The 17,917-nt window shown below is 46.9% G+C and overlaps 1 non-coding gene across 1 annotated transcript; it reads right to left on the bottom strand.

Annotated features, from left to right (window-relative positions):
- Positions 1 to 16,771: 16,771 nt before the first annotated feature.
- LOC123461268 lies at positions 16,772 to 16,906 on the bottom strand. The gene has a single exon (XR_006637555.1). It is a non-coding gene; the product is annotated as a small nucleolar RNA SNORA70 (small nucleolar RNA).
- Positions 16,907 to 17,917: the final 1,011 nt, after the last annotated feature.

Raw genomic sequence — 17,917 nt, forward strand, 5'->3', positions numbered from 1 at the left:
TCTGGAGTTCGTTTGCAGTGGCTGGAGGCCCTGGGGCACCCATTCTCTCTCTCTCTCTGCCTCTCTCTGTCGCTCTCAAATAAAATAAAAAAAAGAAGGAGGGAAGGAAGAGGAGAAGGAAGGAAGGGGGAAAGGGGATGGAGGAAGACAAGGAGTGTGGTGTAGAAGTGTCTCTTTGCACACACCTTCCCCACCCATGAGTGGACAGTTTATACCTTTCCAGCTCTTTTTCTGTGCGTTTCTATACAAGCATGCAAAGATACTGCCAATTTGAACATTTTCCACAGAACTGACTGAGAGGAGAGGAGAAATTGACCAAGGTCAAACAGCTTGTTAGTAGTAGAACCAGGATTTGGATTTAGGCCTGACTCATTCTCGGTGTTCTTTCTGCTGCCTCAGCCAGAGGGATAACCACAGAGACAAATCCCCCTAAGGGAGAGGGGGAGGGTGGAACCTCTGAGCTGCAAAGGAAGCTCTGCAGCCTCCCTGATGGCTTCATCCCTCTAGGGCCCCAACCAGTCCCTTGGGAGGGCTGTTCTGGACAAAGCTATTGTCCCTATCAATTCCTGTTAAGAGACACACCTATCCCTGGGAAGGAACATGAATCACTAAGCATCATGGAGGTGACCACACACAACACAGTCCAACCCCGGTCTCCTGTCCCCCCTTCACCTGTTGTCTCTCGGATAACACTAGGCTCTTGGGCACATAAGGCCCCTTCACTATTCAGCTCCAACTCTGTTCTCCCCATTTTTTTAATTTTAATTTTATTTTATTTCTTAGAATTTTTTGTTTGTTTTTATTATTTATTTAAGAGTGATAGAGAGAGAGAGAGAATGGGCATGCCAGGGCCTCCAGCCATTGGAAATGAACTCCAGATGCATGTGCCCCCTTGTGTATCTGGCTTAAGTGGGTCCTGGGGAATTGAGCCTCGAACTGGGGTCCTTAGGCTTCACAGGCAAGCCCTTAACGGCTAAGCCATTTCTTCAGCACCTAATTTTATTTTTATTTATTTACATGAGAGAGAGGGAAAGAGAGAGAGAATGGGCATGCCGGGGCCTCCAGCTGCTGCAGACAAACTCCAGATGCATGCACCACCTTATGCTTCTGGCTTATGTGGGTCCTGGGAAACCAAACCTGGGTCCTTAGGCTTTATAGGCAAGCACCTTAACTGCTAAGCCATTTCTCCAGCCCCCCAGTTTTTCATTAGCAAAGTAATTTTCACCCTTTAAGACACCACTCCCATACTCTTCTTTTTTAAATTATTCTAATGCACACACCACTACAGGTGGTTTTTTTGGGTTTTTTTTTTTTTTTTTTTGGTTTTTCGAGGTAGGGTCTCACTCTGGCCCAGACTGACCTGGAATTCACTATGGAGTCTCAGGGTGGCCTTGAACTCACGGCGATCCTCCTACCTCTGCCTCCCGAGTGCTAGGATTAAAGGCGTGCGCCACCACGCCCGGCATTCTTTTTTAATTATTATTATTTTTTTTTAATTTAATTTAATTTAATATTTTTGGTTTTTCGAGGTAGGGTTTCACTGTAGCCCAGCCTGACATGGAATTCACTATGTAATCTCAGAGTGGCCTCGAATTTATGGCAATCCTCCTACCTCTGCCTCCCCAGTGCTGGGAGGATTAAAGGGGTGTGTCACCACGACTGGCTCCTTTTTTAAAAAAATATTTAATTAATTTATTTATTTGAAAGAGAGAGATAGCCAGGTATGGTTGTGTATGTCTTTAGTCCCAGCACTTGGGAGGCAGAGATAGGGGGATTGCCACAAGTTTGAGGCCACTCTGAGACTACAGAAAGAGGTAGATAAAAAGAGAAGAATGGGCGCATCAGAGTCTCTAGCCGCAAACAAACTCCAGATGTATCTGGCTTATGTAGGTACTGGGGAATCCAACCTGGGTCCTTAGGCTTCACAGGCAAGTGTGGTAACCACTAAGCCATCTCTCCAGCGCCCATGCTCTTCTTGTTGGGTCCTCTGACATCAGTCAAGGTCCGGTATGATATAATCACTTCCTTTAATCTCCACAGCAGCATTTGGAGGTCAGAATGATTGCTTCCATTTTATTTTTTAGTTTTAGTTTGTTTGTTTGTTTTTTTTCTTTTTGGCAGAGAAGTTTCTGTGAGGGCAACCTAGGAAGGTGACCTTTACTGTGGTTTCAAAACTAGCACCCCAAGCTCGGAGACAAAGCCCTGCTTCCAACTTCCACCCATAAGCCTCTAGGGACACTGCCTGGCACCAGACAGAGGCACTCAGTGAGCCTGGCACCAGATAACAAGGCTGCTGAGAATATATGTATGAAAACACCAGAGTCTGGCACAGGCAGGAGTAGACCTTCCAAACACCGGGAAATGCTTTCAGCCTCCTCTCCCTGGAGTAAGTTGTTGTTGTCTTGTTTTTGAGGTAGGATCTAACTGCAGCCCAGGCTGACCTGGAATTCACTATGTAGTCTCAGGGTGGCCTTGAGCTCATGGTGATCCTCCTGCCTCTGCCTCTCAAGTGCTGAGTGCCACCACACCCAGCTTAAGGTGTTTTGTTTTATTTTTAAGTATTTTTATTTATCTATTTGCAAGTAAAGAGAGAAAGAATGGGAATGGGCATGCCAGGGCTTCTAGCAGCTGCAAATAGACTCTAGATGCATGTACCACTTTGTGAATCTGGCTTTACGTGGGTAATAGGGAATCAAACCTGGATCAACCCAGACTGCAGGCTTTGCTTTGCTTTTATACATACATATTTGAGAGAGACAGAAAGAGCAAGAGGCAAATAGAGTGAGAATGTATGATGTACGGGTGCACCAGGGCCTCCAGCCAGTACAAACTCCAGATGCCTGTGCCACCTTGTGCATCTGGCTTTACGTGGGTACTGTGGAATCAAACCTGGGTCCCTTAGATTTATAGGCAAGCACTCTAAATACTAAACCATCTGTCCAGCCCTGTTTGTGTGTGTGTGTGTGTGTGTGTGTGTGTGTGTGTGTGTGTGTGTATTTTCTGAGGCAAGCCAACAGATTGGCCTTATTTTTTTTTTCTTTTATGCAAGAGAGAGAGAGAATTGATATGCCAGGACCTCCAGCCACTGAAATTGAACTCCAGATGATTTTTTTTTTTTTTTGAGATAGGGTCTCACTCTAGCTCAGGGTGACCTGGAATTCATTACGTAGTCTCAGGGTGACCTTAAACTTATGGTGATCCTCCTACCTCTGTCTCCAGAGTGCTGGGATTAAAGTTGTGCACCACCACACCCAGGTTTTTTTTTTAATTTTTGTTTGCTTTTATTTATGTATTTGACAATTACAGACAGACAGAGAGAGAAAGAGGCAGAGAGAGAGAAAGAGAGAAAGAATGGGTGCACCAGAGCCTCCAGCCACTGCAAATGAACTCCAGATGGATGTGTCACCTTGTGCATCTGGCTTACGTGGGTACTAGGGAATCGAGCCTCAAACCAGGGTCCTTAGGCTTCACAGGCAAGCGCTTAACCACTAAACCATTTCTCTAGCCCCTCGAGATAGGGTCTTGCTCTAGCTCAGGCTGACTCAGTAATTCACTCTGTATTCTCAGGGTGGCCTCAAACTCACAGCAATCCTCCTCCCTCAGCCTCCTGGGATTAAAGACATGTGCCAGGCCCAGTACGCACATATTTGTTTGTATCCGTGTTTTATTCCAAGCTGACCTAGAACTAACTTTGTTGCCCAAAACTGGCCTCAAATTCAACAGCAGTCCTCCTACCTCAGCCTCCTGAGTGCTGGATTAATGGCGTGTGCCCACCATGCTGGACTAGGTGCTTGTAACTGCTATGCCATCTCCCCAGCCCTTGTTCTGTTTCATAGGTGATTAAGTGGAGGCCAAGAGAGGATAAATCCATTCCTCCAGGTCTGATTTGCTCAAAAGTCAGTCCTTCAGAGGACTGCCCAGCACTGAAATATCTCTATCACACCGTCCAAGGCTCAGGGTCCGTTGCAGAAGAGGTAGCGGAAAGAATGTAAGAGCCAAAGGAAGGGTAGGATTCCTTATCATACTCCCTCCAGACATAAAATGGCCTGGATATCCATGACCTCACAGTGCCTGACGCTACCTACATCATAGACCATCATAAGAGGAGAAAAAGATCATGACATCAAAATAAAAGAGAGACTGATTGAGAAGGGGGGGGGAATATGATGGAGAATGGAGTTTCAAAGGGGAAAGTGGGGGGAGGGAGGGAATTACCATGGGATATTGTTTACAATCGCGGAAGTTGTCAATAAAAAAAAAGTCAGTCTTTGCTCAAGCCACATACAAAATGATAATCAGTAAACGTTTCTCGTTGCTCTTCTGGCTAGACCACAGAGTTTGAAGAGCAGACTAGCGTCCTCTGCCTCTTAATCTATGGTGCTGGCACAGATCTGGCCTGGTGTAGGGTACTCAGAGTATAGCAGTTGAGTGGGGCACCCACCCATTTACTGTTTCTCTGAGTGGCAGAATGAGAGACAATAAGAAAGGTATGTTGAGGGAGAATAAGGTAGGGAATCCCTAGGAGGGTCTCCAAGATCCCTTCCAGGAAGTCACTGAAGAGGAGTTCTCCCACAACTGCCTGTGGATCCTGGCAGGAACTGGGCAGACCCTGCAGGGAGGTAGTTGTCCTTCTGGCTCCTCTGCACCTTCCTTCAGCTAGACACATGCTCTCTCTCTCTGCCAATGTATCATTAAATATTTACCGTTCCCCTCTCCGCTCGGCTTGTGCTAGCCCTGGAGGAGGGGGCTGGAGGCAGGGGACAAGGAACTGGTCATGTTACTACAGAGTCCTCCCAACAACCCTGCAGGTTGAGTTCTCAGCTCTGTTGTGCACTTAGGGGAAATGAGGTTCAAAGGGGAAAGAGCCTGGTTCCAGGTCACACAGCCAGGGAGCCAGGATCCGGAGCATCCTTCCTCTGTGTCCTGCCCCCACCCCCAGGCCAGAGGATGTGGGCCAGACTTGGAGGAGACTCAGAGAGGCCATTTTTGAGGTGGGGCTGTGGCTGGAACACAGCCTGCCCTGGTGGATTCTCTACAACAGTTTATCCAGCACTTTCCCTTCCATTAGTTCATTCGGCCCTCCCCGGCATCTCCAGGGCTCCTATTATTATCTTCATTTGACAGATGAGGGAGGGAAACTCAGTGCGGTCAAATGACTTTCTCAAGGTTGCACAGCCCATGCGACCAGAGCTGGAGCCAACTTTCAGGCCCTAAACCTCACCCTGGGAGGCAAGACATGAAGCCCATAGAGTGCTCACCCAGCATGCATGAGACCTCCAGTTCCATCTTCAAAAGAAGTAAGACCCCCATGAGTTTGAGACCAGCCTGGGACTAGAGTTCCAGGTCAGCTTGGGTTAGAGTGAGACCCTACCTTGAAAAACCAAAATAAATAAATATGATAATAATGCACACAGAAGGGAGCTTTGAGCTGAGACCTCGCACTGCACATTGCTAATCTGCGCATGTTTTCCTCTGACGCGTCCTGACTTGCCCACCTTGCAAACTCCTATCCAGCCCATAGGTGTCAGCTCCTCTGCTCCCTTCTCTAGGAAGGCTTCCTGGATTGACTCGGCCAGTCTTGTGCACCCCAAGGCACAGTCTTCCATACAAACTTTTAGTGGAGCAATTATCCTATTATATATTAATTGTTTCTCTCTCGGCATCTCTCACTGCACCGTAAGTTCCTTCAGGGCAAGGATGATGAGCGTACCAGTCTGTCTTCCCCGTACAGGGTTGTGGGTCCTGAGTGAGTTCTTGCTGAATGAAAACATAACACCCCTGAGGGCTAGATGAGATGGAAGCCAGTAGAGCATAGGTAGAAATAGGAACCTTAAGAGAAGTTACGTGTCTGGGGAGAAGTAAAGAGTGGAAATTTGCTTTTGGCCATTTGGAGTCTGAAGTGCCTCTGGGACAACTATCTGAACATGTTCCAGAAACTGGGGGAGGGGGAGAAAAACTGACTAGGAAAGAAAAAGATAGTGGGGTCTGGAGAGATGGCTTAACAGTTAAGGCACTTGCTGCAAAGCCAAAGAACTCAGGTTTGATTCCCCAGGACCCATGTAAGCCAGATACACAGGGTCTGGAGTTCATTTGCAGTGGCTAGAGGCCATAGTGTGCCCATTCTCTCTCTCTTTCTCTCAAATAAATAAGATAAAAATGAAAAAGCTATCACTGCAGTTTCCATCCACTGATGACTTGTGAGGTGTCAGGCCCATGCTGAATGCTTTTTGCACAGTCTCATCAGGTCCCCAGAAGATAGACACAACTAACCCATTTGATGGAGAAGGAAATTGAGCCTCTGAGAAGTAAACTAACGATCCCAAAGTTACATGGCTAGTAAAACACAGAGCCAGGCAGCTAGAGAGATGGCTCAGCAGTTAAGGCACTTGCCTACAAAGCCTAATGGCCTGAATTAAATTTCCCAGTACCCACATAAAGCCAGATGCACAGTGGTACATGTGTCTGGAGTTTGTAGCAGCTGGGGGCCCTGGTGCACCCACTCATTCATTTTCTGTCTCTCTCTTCCTTGCAAATAAATAAATCAAAAAAAAAAAATTAGGGCTAGAGAGATGGCTTAGAGGTTAAGGAACTTGCCTGCAAAGCCAAAGGACCCAGGTTCCGTTCTTCAGTACCCACATAAAGCTAAATGCCATCGTTTGCAGTGGCTGGAGGCCCTGGCACACCCATTCTGTATCTGCCTCTATCTGCCTCTTTCTTTTGTTTTTGTTTTTTCAAGGTAGGGTCTCACTTGAGCTCAGGCTGACCTGGAATTCACTCTGTAGTCTCAGGGTGGCCTCGAACTCATAGTGAGCCTCCTACCTCTGCCTCCCGAATGCTAGGATTAAAGGCATGTGCCACCACATCTGGTAGAAAAAAAAAATTAAAGCAGAGCTAGCATTTGAACCTAGATCTATATACCAATATCCACGCACTTAATCCATTTTCCATATGGTAGACGAGAAAGGGCTAAATTTGTAGGACATAAAACATTAAGAAGGAGAATGGGGGGCTGGAGGGATGGCTTAGCAGTTAAGGAGTTTGCCTGCAAAGTAAAAGGACCCAGGTTCTATTCCCCAAGACCCCACATTAGCCAGATGCACAACAGGGCACACATGTCTGGAGTTTGTTTGCAGTGGCTGGAAGCCCTGGCATGCCCATTCTCTCTCTCTCTCTGTTCCTCTTTCTCTGTCAAATAAATAAATACATAAAAATAATGTCTGTGAAGCTTAAGGACCCAGGTTCGATTCTCCAGGTCCCACGTAAGTCAGAAGCACACAGTGACACATGCATCTGGAGTTCGTTTGCAGTGGCTGGAGGCCCTGGCACACCCATTCTCTCTCTCTCTGTCTCTCTCTCTCCTTCTTTCTCTCTGCCTGTCGCTCTTAAATAAATAAATGGAGAATGGGGAGTAGTGATCACAGAAGCAACTGTCCAACACAGAGGCTCAGACTGTCATCAGATAGCATCTTAAGTCTATAGCAGAGATTGACCGCTTTGTTGTAACGCGCTACCTGATGTCTCCATTAATGTATTTGAAAAAAGTGCTGGTTTATGAGCTGTTGCTCTGTAACTATAAAAACTTCATGAAATTGCTGAGGTGCTGGAACATGAAATTTGGGATAACCTAAATCTGTGTTTCTGGACTATGATCATTCATGGTTGGCTCCAAAATAAACTATCATCCCTTTTGGGAAAAGAAAAAAGAGAGAGAGAGAGAGAGCAGAACCATCAAGGTGACATTTGAGACCAAGAAAAAAAGCTCCAAGCAGGACCATGTCCGCGGTGCCTGTGTCCCCGAGACATCCAGCTAGGTTGGGGGAGGGAGGTGACCATTAGGAGGCAGCTGTCCTGAGCACTGTCTCCAGCAGTAGGAAGGAGCCTGTAGAGTGGGAGGTGAGGAAGTGGAGGTGGTTGGCTGGGAAGGGGAAGAGAGAACGGGGAAGGAAAGGAGCACCCTGCCCATATGTGGGCTCCGGAGAGCAGGACAGATGGTCTGGGCTGGCTTGGGACTGGTGGGCACGGATGTAAGCATGTGGGAGGAGGAGGGGGTGAGCATTTGAGCATTTTCAGAGTATTTTGGACAAAGAACACCCTCAACTTCTTTGGAAAGCCTCCATCCCACCTCCTCTCTTCCACCTTGCCCGCCAAGCCACGCTTTCCTCGTTTTTCTTTTCCTCACCCTCCACTTCCCCCAGCCCATGGCTCCCCAAGTTTGTCCAGAACCAGTCACCCCCCACTCCCAGCCTATTGGCTCACCCTCCCTGGCCCAGCCTGGTGAGGCAGGAGGGAGGAGTTTCCAGGCAGGAAAGAGCTGAGTCACTCAGTGGCACATCTGGCCTCAGATCTTGATACCCAGCTTGAAGGGGCAGGAAGGAAGAGAGCCCCTCCCCCGCAGGCTCTCCTGGCCAGTGGCAGGTCATCGCCAACTGTGTGCAGGCTGGGTGACAAGGCTCTGGCATGAAAGCAACAGTCTTTCCCAGGCTGCCTCACCCACTCAGCTGGGTCCTTTGCTTTTATGGTTGTCATAATGTTTAGAAGAGCCTGGGAAGGGCTCATTGCTTCTATTACCCAGGTGCAGTGACTCACACACAGAATAAGTACTCGGTCAAGAACACACACATGGCCAGGCGTGGTGGTGCACACCTTTAATCCTAGCACTCGGGAGGGAGAGGTAGGAGGATCACTTTAAGTTCAAGGCCAGTCTGGGACTACAGAGTGAGTTCCAGGTCAGCCTAGGCTAGAGCAAGACCCTACCTCAAACAACAACAAAAAAGGGGACACACAAATCTGTGTGTCCCCTCCTTTGTTGAAATAAGATTGAGAGAGAGAGAGCATTATTTAGAATATAGGGCTGAGGAGATGGTTCAGCCATTAAAGACACTTGCTTGCAAAGCCTTTTGACCCAGGTTTGATTGTCCAGCACCCATGTAAAGCCAGATGCACAAAGCGGCACATGCACCTGGAGTTCATTTGTAGTGGCAAAAGGCCCATGGAACACCCATTCTCTCTCCCCTCTCTCAAAAAAATAAATAAAAATATGTTTTAAAAAACAGAATATATAAGCCAGGGATGGTGGTGCATGCATGCCTTTAATCCCAGCCCTCAGGAGGCTGAGGTAGGATTGCCGTGAGTTCAAGGCCACCCTGAGACTACAGAGTGAATTCCAGGTCAGTCAGGGCGACAGTAAGACCCTACTTCCATGTTAAAAAAAAAAAAAAAAGGGCTGGAGAGATGGCTTAGCGGTTAAGCGCTTGCCTGTGAAGCCTAAGGACCCCGGTTCGAGGCTCTGTTCCCCAGGTCCCACATTAGCCAGGTGCACAAGGGGGCACACGCGTCTGGAGTTCGTTTGCAGAGGCTGGAAGCCCTGGCACGCCCATTCTCTCTCTCTCCCTCTATCTGTCTTTCTTTTTGTGTCTGTCGCTCTCAAATAAATAAAAAATTTAAAAAAACATATTAAAAAAAAAAAGTAAGCTGGGTGTGGTGGTGCACGCCTTTAATTCCAGCACTTGGGAGGTAGAGGTAGGAGGATTGCCATGAATTTGAGGCTACCCTGAGAATACAGAGTGAATTCTAGGTTAACCTGAGCTACAGAAAGACCCTACCTCAAAATATATATGTGTGTGTGTGTGTGTATGTATGCATGTGTGTATGTATGTATGTATGTATATATATCACATAGGAACTTCCAGCTGTGGGTGATTTTTCCCTCAGCTGGGCTCCCTAGCTCTCGCTTTCCACATTGGCTCCTTTATCCCCTCTAGCTCCCCACATGGCAGAGCTCTTTGAACTTTTTTTTTTCTCTCTCTCTCCCTTCTTCTTTCTTTCTTTTCTTTTTTTCTTTCTTTTTTTTTTTTTTTTTTTTTTTTTTTTGAAGGTAGGGTCTCACTCTAGTCCAGGCTGACCTGGAATTCACTATGCAGTCTCAGGGTGGTGGCTTTGAACTCACAACGATTTTCCTACCTCTGCCTCCCAAGTGCTGGGGTTAAAGGCATGAGCCACCACGCCTGGCATCTTTTTGCTTTTCTTTCCATGCTTTTGTTTTCCCCCAGGCCCTCTATGTGGGGTCTGTAGCCATGTGTCTTTCCTTGGCTCTGTACTTCCCTCAATAAATCTAATTTAATTAAAAAAAGATGTATATAGAAGTGGGAGAATCACTGTGAGTTCTAGGCCAGCCTGGGACTACAGAGTGAGTTCCAGGTCTGCCTGGGCTAGAGACCCTCCTTCAGTGGGGATGGAGGGCACAGAATATATAGACAGGAGAAAATGGTATTGAGGGGCTCAAGGCATACCAGTGGGTGATGACCAAAACTTGGGTAGCAAGGAAATGTAGCTCAGTGGTTGAGTACTTGCCTAGCATATGCGAGGGCCTGGGTTCAGTACGCAGTACTGCAGGATGGGAGGGCTGGGGAGATGGCTTAGCGGTTAAGGCACTTGCCTGCAAAGCTTAAGAACCCATGTTCAACTCTCCAGGTCCCACATAAACTAGATGCAGAAAGGTGAGGCAAGCATGCAAGGCCGCACATGCACACAAGGTGGCACACGTGTCTGGAGTTTGACTGCAGTAGCTGGAGGCCCTGGTGCACCAGTTTTGTTTTTTTTCTCTCTCTCTTTCTCTCACATTAAAAAAAAAAAAAAAAAAACACCACTGAGTGGCAGAAGACCTGTAAGACTATATTCCTGCCCACATAACTCTCTCCCCAGAGCCACAGTACAGGGAGGGCCGTCCTTCTACCTCTACCACTCTGCCCCTCCTATTGTTGGCTTTGCCTTTGCTCTAAGGCCTCCCCCACCCTATTCCTTTGAATTGTTTATTTATTTATTTATTTATTTATTTGAGAGCGACAGACACAGAGAGAAAGACAGATAGAGGGAGAGAGAGAGAATGGGCGCGCCAGGGCTTCCAGCCACTGCAAAGGAACTCCAGACACGTGCGTCCCCTTGTGCATCTGGTTAATGGGGGACCTGGGGAACCGAGCCTCGAACCGGGGTCCATAGGCTTCACAGGCAAGCGCTTAACCGCTAAGCCATCTCTCCAGCCCTTTTTTTAGTTTTTTGAGATAGGGTCTCACTCTGCCTTGAACTTATGAACTCCCAGCACTTGGGAGGCAGAGGAGGTAGGAAGGAGGATAGCTGTGAGTTCTGAGACTACATAGTGAATTCTAGGCCAGCCTGGGATAGAGTGAGACCCTACCTCAAAAAAAAAAAAAAAAAATGGGGCTGGAAAGATGGCTTAGAGGTTAAGGTGCTTGCTTGAGAGGCCTAAGGACCTAGGTTTGATTCCTTAGTTCCCACATAAGCCAGATGCACATGGTGGTACATGTGTCTGGAGTTCATTTGCAAAAGCTTGAGGCCCTGGCATGCCCATTCTCTCTCACAAATAAATAAATAGCTTTTTAAATGTTGTTGCTGAGCTGGGCATGGTGGTGCATACCTTTAAGCCCAGCACTTGGGAGGCAGAGGTACAAGGATTGTTGTGAGTTCGAGGCCACCCTGAGACTACAGAGTGAATTCCAGGAGAGCCTAAGCTAGAACAAGACCCTACCTCGAAAAGCAATAAAAAAAAAAAAAGGTGTTGTCCTGGACAGATGGCTTAGTAGTTAAAGGCACTTGTTTATAAAGCCTTAAGACTGAGGTTCAGTTCCCCAGTGCCCATGTAAAGTCAGATGCACAAAGTGGTCCTTACTGTTGTTTGTATCCGCCTGGGGAATGACCCATGCAAATCCAGGGTTGGGAGCTAGCAGAAATCCTTTGGACCGTAGTTTTCCAGGCTAGAAAGGAAAGGGCTGAACTAATCAAGGAAGACAAGTAAATTAAATACTATATGCTAACTGCTGCCATAAATGGGCTCGAGGGGAGGCAGTGCCATGATCAATTAGTCATGCCTGCCATGGGTGTTGAAAGGAGTAGTGGTCATTTGTGTATTCTGTGTGGCCATGTGTAGAGTCTATGTGTAGAGTCTAATAAACTGTAAGTGTACCACTTCAGTTTCAGTTTCAGTTTCAGCATTCTTTTTTTTTTTTTTTTTTGGTTTTTCAAAGTATGGTTTCTCTCTAGCCCAGGCTGACCTGGAATTCACATACACAATATTTTTAAATATATATAAATAGAAGAATAGATTAATGGGGGTGAAAATGCCTAAGGTGAGGTCAGGGAAAGAGATTGAGTAAATGAAAGGTGGAGGGAGGGCTAACCAAAATCTAAGAGGATATAAATAAATCATATGGAATCCTACTTTTTTGGACAATGAAACACTCAGGAACCATAGATTGTTGCTAGGAAATTTTCAGTGCCAGGGATGGAATACCTTCCAGTGAGTTGTTGGCCAGGGAGGTCCCTGATGCCCCCAAGACATTATAGGCCATTGCCAAGGCCCTTGGTTTCCCACCAGAAATAGATAGTAAGACCCTATTGCTGGAGACTCCACATACTTGGGCTGCAAGGCTACTGAGAAATCCTGCTGGAACTGAGCTGATAACCTCCTCCATGCAGACCAGCTGACAGAAAGCTAGAAGCCATTCTGCATGCAGTTCAATGGGAGAAAGAGAAATCACCAGTGAAGATACTCAACAGTAGACACTGGAAGCCTATATTTGGCCAGCCAGGCCAAATGAGCCAATGGGTGCAATAGTGGCATGTCTGTCATGGTGGAAACCAACTACCCTTTAATTGGACTGGAGGCCCACTCTATGGGCGGGAATACATCCCTAATACTGAAAACTTAGAACAGGGTTAGTCATGAGCCCTAGGGGTATAATGTCTGCTGCTGTCTGGAGAAATGTATATACTATGCTTAACAAACTGCCCAGTGAGCACTTCTCTTAATGTTCATACTCTTATATTAATGCTACTCTCACTTTTGGTAGAGAATCTTCTCTTTTCAGATGGCAGTGACCTTGGGATGACTCAGAAGGTATCATGGTGCTGGAAAGAAGTAACCAGAGTGCTCAGTACTGTAATATCTCAATCACACCTTCCAAGGCTCAGGGTCTATTGTAGAAGAGGTAGTGGAAAGAATTAAGAGCCAAAGGAAGGGTAAGACTCCTTACAACATGCTCCCCCCAGATACAAAATGGCCTGGATGTCCATGACCTCACAGTGCCTGACACTACCTACACTAGACCATCATAAGAGGAAGAAAAGATCATGACATCAAAATAAAAGTGACTGAGATGGAGATGGGATATGAATGGAGTTTCAAAGGGGAAAGTGGGGGAAGGGAGGGTGTTACCATGGGATATTTTTTATAATCATAGATGTTACTAATAAAAATTTGAAAAAAATTATTTATTAATTATTTATTATTTATTTGGCAGAGAAAGAGGGAGACACAGAGAGAGAATGGGAGCACCATGGCCTCTAGCCACTGAAAATGAACTCCAGACACGCGCCCCCTTGTGTATCTGGCTAACATGGGTCCTGGGGAATCAAACCTGGGTCCTTTGGCTTTGCAGGCAAGTGCCATCACCGCTAAGACATCCTCTAGCCCTGTTTTAATTTTTTTTTTTTTAAGGTAGTGTCTCACTCTAGCCTAGGCTGACCTGGAATTCACTCTGTAGTTCCAGGCATGAGCCACCAGGCATAGGTCCCCATTTTTCTTACTTCAAGCCTCCCTGAGCCCTCAGCTCCTCACTTAAACCCCATAATTCCCCCACCCCCAAGCCACATGCTCTCAGCCCTCATCCCCTCTCTCAGCCTTTCTCTCTCCCCTAGCTCCATCTCTTCCCTAAACTGTAGCCCCTCCTGGAGTCCCATCCTCACCCTCCAGCTCCACCCTCTGACTCACAGGTTCCCTAGCTCTCTAATGAAGCCTTGTTGTTATTAACTTCCAGGTCTCAGCTAGGGCATTCTGAAGGGGCAGCCTTGGGGCCAGCCAGGCAGTTCACCATCTCTACATGGCCACACCAGCCACTTCCTTGTCGTCATCATCACTGTGGCCTAGGGTACCGGCTGGGAAACAGAGCAGCCAGAGACAAAGGGATCAGTGACAACATGGGAGGTGAGCCCAGCTTAGGCTGCCTGATAGATCCCTGGAAGCACACAGCTAAGAGTCTGCTGCGGGGGGAGAGGCAGCCCCCTCTGCCTGCCAGGACTGAAGCCAGGGGCTGGAGCCCAGAGCAGGCTAGCCTCCACCCTGATCCCTTGAACAAGAGCTGTACTGTGCACACTCTCTCCCCCACCCCTCAGGCCAGGTCAGGGTCAGGCAAGGCCACCCATGGAGCTGGAAACAAGACACCCAGGCAATGAGGGAGTGAGGGAGAGGGGCCTTGAGTAGGTAGTACACTAACAGATCTGAAGGCTGTGTGTCTGTACCTGGAAGCTGAGGTGGCACCAGAGAGTTCCGGTTGCTCTTGACATCTAAGGACAGACAACCAGGCCCATGCAAGGACCCAAGCCTTGACACAGAAGCCGGCAGGATCAGGTTCAAGTTCAAGTGATTCTCATGTACCCTGAACAAGATCTCAGAAATCACAGCTCCCATTGGAGGGTCATAGCCTTCATCAGAGCCCCTAGGCTCTTTGGCTGACTTCATTCACTTGTCCACTAAGTCTCGAAAATTCCAGCCTTCCAGTTCTGCGTTGTACACACTAGGTGTAAAAAGGTGAAAAGGGGCCGGGCGTGGTGGCGCACATCTTTAATCCCACACTTGGGAGGCAGAGGTAGGAGGATCACAGTGAGTTGGAGGCCAGCCTGAAAGACTACATAGTGAATTCCAGGTTAGCCTGGGCTACAGTGAGACCCTACCTCAAAAAAAAGGAAAGGAGAAAGAGAGAAGGTGAGCACGAGCATTCATCTATTCATCTCTCTCTGCTTCTCAACTGTGGATGAAATGGAACCAGCTTTTTTACTCCTGCATGCCTTCCCCACCACGATAGACTACCCCCTAACTGTGAGACAATGTAAACTCTTCCTCAAAAAAAGTTTTTCCTTGGTTTTTCTGAGGTAGGATCTCTAGCTCAGGCTGACCTGGCACTCATTCTGTAGTCCCAGGCTGGCCTTGAACTCACAATGATCCGCCTACCTCTGCCTCCCAAGTGCTGGGATGAAAGGCGTGCACCGTCACGCTCGGCTCTATGTGACTTTATTAGTGAACATGACTATTAGGGTCTTTAGCAGTGGAAGCCCTCTAAGTGTAGAGTGGGTCACTTGTCCACCACAATTGAGGATGTATTTGAGCCCACAGCCATTGGGGATAAGCTGTTTCTCAGCTACCATATTCTCAAATTCATCTATATTAAACCTAGTGAAGCCCTGCATCTTTGAGATGTGGATCTTCTGGTGGCCAGGAAACTTGAACTTAACCCTTGACAGGAACTCAATATATGCTCTTCATTCTGCAGCTTGGTATATGTAGAATGGTTGATGCAGGACTTGGGGGCTTTGAGGGGTCCCCCAAATTTATGAACCCCCAAGTTTGGGTTCAGTCCTACCTTTAATAAAGAGTTGATAAAGATGAGCTAGGCATGGTGGAGTACGCCTTTAATCTCAGCACTTGGGAGGCAGAGGAGGCAGAGATAGGAGGATCACTGTAAGTTTGAGGCCACTGAGACTTTGTAGTGAATTCCAGATCAGCCTGGGCTAGAGTGAGACCCTACCTCCAAAAAAAAAAAAAAAAAAAAAAGATAAAGATGGACTCAAAAAGGATAAATGAATTATGAAGTTAATTTAGGGAGAAATCACCACAAATTGTGGGTTTATTTTAAGGGAGCTTGGGATTTAGGAAGGAATTCTGGAGCAGAGTAAAACGCGTAGAAGTAGGAAACACGTACTTAGACAGGAAACATTGTATAGTTCTTAAGATTCATTTAAGAGAAACTGAGGCTTTTAAGGAAAAACTGGAGTAGACCCACAAGCACATGGAGGGTAGAATTTAGGAGCTTGTGTAGGGAGATCTAGAAGGAACACCCATAGCACTCACCCTGAGTTTCCTCAAGGAAGAAATTTAAAAGAGCAAATGGTGGTGACTTAAGAAAGAATAGCAGAGAGCAAATATCCAAGCAGAAACAAAGAAATCCAGATGAGAGATCGTAAGGAGGAAAGAGAGTTATAACCATGGTTACTTCAAGTTTAGAGAAATTACACAGGTAGTAGTAGGTCCAGACTTAAACACCCCACATGGTAGATATAGAGTTTAAGGAAAATACACATGGAGTCGATTCAGACACCAGAGGAAACTCATACATGTAATTAAAGTGAGACGTTACCCCAAACTATAAAGCAGAGGCAAGCAGAAAAGTCCCCAGACCAAGAAACAGCGTTATGCTCTTCACTCCCACCCCCAGCTGGGCTGGGTGAGGGGGAAGCCAGATTCGCATGTGTCTAAGCAGAGGTGATAGGGAATCCAGAGAGAGCGCCACAGAAAGAGAAAAGGCAAAACAGGAAGATGAGAGCCTTTATACGCAAGGGGAAGACCCAGTTGGTTTGGAGGTTTGGAGGGCAGACCCCAAAGCCAGCACCCCCCACCCCCCGGGCCATCTACCTAGGTAGTATGCTGGGCTGTGGGCAGCAGGGCATGTCTCCATCAGACTCAAGTTCCATTCTTGTGCCAGGGCAAGGCGGCATGTGGGATGGGATCTCCTGACTCTCTCTGGGTTTCAATCTCTAACTGAAACTATCTAGAAGAAGCTAGCTTTCTGCTATCCTCCTTCCTGGTGACCCTGCCAATACAAACCCCGGCCACTGTGTCTTGGCACTTCTCAAAGGCACCACTCATATCTGTTTGGAGCTTAGATTTGGGGTAGCATGAGATTAGAGATATGGATACCAAACTGAAAACTGTTACCAAGATCCCTTATAGCAACCTGTATAAACAACAGGCTGCATACACTACCAAGGAGGCTGCTGTTTGCAGCCGCTGCACACTAAGGACCCATGAGGAAAGGAACCAGGTTGATTTAATTGACTGCAGAGGGACCTAGGGAAATGGCTCAGCTGTTAAAGGCACTTGCTTACAAAGTGTATTGGTTGGGGTTCAATTCCTCACTACTCATGTAAAGCCAGATGTACAAAAAGTATCACATGCATCTAGAGTTCATTTGTAGTGGCAAGAGGTCCAGATGCATTCTCTCTCCCTCCACAAATAAATTTTTATTTTATTTTTTAAATATTATTTATTTATTTGAAAGGGAGAAAAAAGCAGAGAGAGAGAGAGAGAGAGAGAGAGCGCGCACACTAGGGCCTCCAGCCACTGTAAATGAGCTCCAGATGCATGCGCCCCCTTGTGAATCTGACTTACATGGGTCCTGGAGAGTCGAACTGGGATCCTCTGGCTTTACAGGCAAACGCCTTAACCGCTAAGCCATCTCTTCAACCCATAAATTTTTATTTTTATTTTTGTTTTTTTTCTTCCAAGGTAGGACATCAGTCTAGCTAAAGCTGACCTTGAACTCACTCTGTAGTCCCAGGCTGGTCTTGAATTCACACCTCTGCCTCCTGAGTACAGAGAGAAAATGAGAGCACCAAGGCCTCCTCTTCAGCCCTGGATAAAAATTTTTGTTTTTGTTTTTGTTTTCCAAAGTGGGGTCTCACTCTGGCCCAGGCTGACTTGGAAGTTAAATTAAATTAAAAATTTCATTGGAAGCTGGACATGGTGGCACATGCCTTTAATCACAGCACTCATGAGGCAAAGGTAGAACGATCACCGTGAGTTCAAGGCCAGCCTAAGAATACAGAGTGAATTCCAGGTCAGCCTGGTCTAGAGTGAGACCCTACCTTGAAAACAAATAAATATAAATATATATATAATTGGTCCCAGGCATGATGATGTATGCCTTTAATCCCAGCACTAGGGAGGCTGAGGTAGGAGGATCACTGTGATTTCAAGGCCACACTGAGACTATACTACATAGTGAATTCCAGGTTAGCCTGGGCTACAGTGAGACCCTACCTTGAAAAACCAGGAAAAAAAAAAAAAAAAAAA

The sequence above is a fragment of the Jaculus jaculus genome, chromosome 5, assembly GCF_020740685.1.
Source record: "Jaculus jaculus isolate mJacJac1 chromosome 5, mJacJac1.mat.Y.cur, whole genome shotgun sequence".
Taxonomy (NCBI): domain Eukaryota; kingdom Metazoa; phylum Chordata; class Mammalia; order Rodentia; family Dipodidae; genus Jaculus; species Jaculus jaculus.